The sequence below is a fragment of the Rousettus aegyptiacus genome, unplaced genomic scaffold (assembly GCF_014176215.1).
Source record: "Rousettus aegyptiacus isolate mRouAeg1 unplaced genomic scaffold, mRouAeg1.p scaffold_m13_p_1, whole genome shotgun sequence".
Taxonomy (NCBI): domain Eukaryota; kingdom Metazoa; phylum Chordata; class Mammalia; order Chiroptera; family Pteropodidae; genus Rousettus; species Rousettus aegyptiacus.
The window spans coordinates 103065518-103068984 of NW_023416284.1; the positions used below are offsets into that span (position 1 = coordinate 103065518).

At 40.2% G+C, this 3467-nt stretch overlaps 1 pseudogene; it reads left to right on the forward strand.

The window, feature by feature from the left end:
- Positions 1-569: 569 nt before the first annotated feature.
- Positions 570-1135, forward strand: LOC107517789 (annotated as a pseudogene).
- Positions 1136-3467: the final 2332 nt, after the last annotated feature.

The window sequence follows — 3467 nt, forward strand, 5'->3', positions numbered from 1 at the left end:
GGGAGTGAGATGTGAATATATTAGAGGCAGAAGGAAAGGTAAGAATCTAATACACAGCAGATAAACACCACAATCTCAATGGCTTAGTCATAGAAATGTACTTCTACATAAATAGGCATTAATTACTTTCATTTCCTAGACAATTAGCCACACCATTTTATTCTTTATATCTGCTCACCAAAAATTTTACTAAATGAAAAATTCCTATATAACAGATGCCATTGACTCTCATCTCCCTCAGAATAAAGGCCAAAGTTTTTCCATGGCCTAAAAGTTTTCTCACATTGTTCTGCCTCCATCCTGCTCACCCGCTTCCCCAATTCCCTTTCTGACCCTATTTCCTACTGCCCTCCCCCTCCCTCACTCAACTCAGTCACTCTGGCCTCTTCAGCATCCTTGGAATACTCCAGTTACACTCTAGCTTCAGAACGTTGTACTTGCATTTTCTTTTATCCAAAAGGTTCTTCCCCACACAGATTTTATGACTCACTCCCTCACCAATTTCTGGTCTTGAGTGTCTAGCAGAGCCAGTGTGAGACAGAGACAATCCTTCCCTGCCACCAGGATAACCAAGAGTTTTGTCCGGACCTTTGAGCACACACCGAGATAGTGAACCAGATGCAAAGCACAGACGATGGCACTGAAACGGATTAACAAGGAACTTAGTGATTTGGCCTATGACCCTCCAGCACAATGTTCTGCAGGTCCAGATGGCGATGATATGTTTCATTGGCAAGTCACAATTATGAGACCTAATGACAGCCCATGTCAAGGCTGTGTATTCTTTTTGACAATCCATTTTCCTACAGACTACTCCTTCAAACCATCTAAGGTTGAATTTACAACAAGAATTTATCATCCAAATATTAACAGTAATGGCAGCATTTGTCTCAATATTATAAGATCACAGTGGTCTCTTGCTTTAACTATTTCTAAAGTTCTTTTATTCATTTGTTCACTGCTGTATGATTCAAACCCAGATTATCCCCTAGTGCCAGAGATTGCACGATCTATTAAACAGACAGAGATAAGTACAACAGAATATCTTGGGAATGGACTCAGAAGTATGCCATGTGATGCTACCTTAAAGTCAGAATAACCTGCATTATAGCTGGAATAGACTTTAAATTACTGTTAAAAAAAAAAAAAGTGCTCAGAAGTCCTTTCCTGGCTAAGTTTCTAAAATTGCAGCTCCACCCTTCACACAAATTCTTTATCTCTCTTCCATGCCTTATTTTTCTCCATAGGGCTTAACACTATCTATAGTCTTATCTAATTTTCTTGTCTCTCTATGAGGTTAAGAAGTGGGTGAGGGAGATGGGGGGAGTGGGCAGTTACATTTTATTTTGCTTTGTTTTGAGTTTATTCGGGAGGTTTTATTGGTGATGGTGTTTGCTGCTGTTGTTTTTCTCTGTCCTTGCTATATCGCCAGAACTTAGGACACTGCCAAGGAACATGGTAGGTATTCAATAAATACTCTTTGAATGAATAAATGAATGATTGGGGTTCTTCTCTTACAATACTTAGCATTTCAGAGTATAGAGACTCATAGCCAGTTTTTCCAACCAGAAGTATTCTAAGTGACATAACAGTTAACTCCAGGCTTAGTCCAATGCATTTCTTGTATCAGGGATTTCCAGGATCCAAGAAGGTTACAAGGTTGGAATGTTAAGCCAGCCAAATATTCCAAGGGGACCCAAGGTAAGAATAGACAAAGCCCTTGTACTGGCTGCTGCCCAGGTAATAGGCTGTGTAACTCTCATTATAAAGAAATCACCTCTAATTCCTCAGTGGAGACTTATTGAAATATAGACTGGCCACTGTTGTGTTGGCTTCCAACAGAGCTGGTCTTCAAGCCTCCCATGCAAGAAATTCTATGATAGGGGGTTCATATCTACTCTTTTCCCTTCTTCTACTTACCTTACAGCCAGCATCCTCTCAACTCTGCTCCCTTCATGGAGCTTGCTGCCCCTTCAGGGGAAGGGTGGATAGGACCTGTTTGTCTTCATTGATTCCAGGACATACTCAGGTAACCCCTATTGCTTTACCACAACCAGGTGTGAATTTGGCCTCACCCAGCCACTGAGAGAATCCTTTGAAAATCTTCAACCATTTGTTATCATATTGTGGCATATCTAACACTCTTTGGTGTTCAATAAATGCTGCCTCATGAGTTAATGCTTTATTATTTATGTCTCTGGATGATATAGAGCCTTTAATCCAGAGTTCTCTGCAAAACTATGGGCATTATACCTTGTTTGTAATTAGATTATGCCCAAGGGACCTGTGGACTAAAGTAAATCTGTCTCAAATGTCATGTTTCAGAACCCTAAGTATAAAAATCCATAATTGGCTCTCTCCGTAAGAACAAAGAGAACGATGGCTTGTCTGTCCCAAGAAGGATATGCTAGAGGAACACAAACAAAGAATTGTTGCTGTAGGGAAATGAGATTTTTAATTGACCTGGGAAAACCTCATAGTATGGAGCACTGGAATAAAGTCTGTGAATATAAAAAAGCCAGGCTGGGAGAAGGCTAATCAATGCTCATACAAATGTTCTCGGGAAAGCACTCTGAAACTGATGTTGGCTCCTTCAGGACGCTGGGGAAGTTTGAGAATAATTACCTGTGACACTTAGCCTTTCCTTGGGACACAATTTTAAACAACTGACCTTATTTCTGAGCTGAGTGGATGCCAAAATTGAATTTCTGCTCAGTTGGAACCAAATTCATTTCTAGCCATCTCTCAAGTGAGTTGGCAATACTTGCTTTAAATTCTTTGTCCTACTTGTGCAGAAATAATTTGGGGTCATGTTGAAGTCTTTCCCCTTTAGGCTGGGCAGCGGTGAGGGAAGCACTATGTGGCATTCAGGTCCCACGTCGACCTCTCTGCCTGTGTGTCTGCTTTGTTTTCCACTTCTTTTGAAGGCCTGTTCACTTAATATAGTGAACAAGTCTACATTAAGGTTCAACTCAATTTCACGAGTATTTTTTGCATAATCACCATACGTTGGATCCTCTTTATATGCTGGGGTGGTGGGTCTGGAGGAGAAGAAATAATACAATTTAAAGAGAGAGCATAATGGAGGAAATAATCCAGGCTTTGGAGTCAGACTCTTATTTTCTAACCCTGGCTCCCTTCAGACCAGCAGGGAGAATTTCGGCAAATTATATACACATGATGAGCCTCTGTCCCCTCGACTGTAAAATTGGGGTCATAATCCCGAATTTGAGAACATTATATTTGTAAATATATTCAAAAACGTACGTATTTCTATAATAGCATAAAATATAAGAGTAAAAAGGAACATATTACAATTCCTGCCTAGAGATTTTCTTCCTGTCATCTATCATCCAAGCTTCGGTGCTTACATAATTAGAAAATGCAGGGTGTTTTGTTCGCTCTGTGGTGAGTGTGCCTAATTTAAATTCCACTGCATTCCAGTCCAGATCACATGAGATGAACAT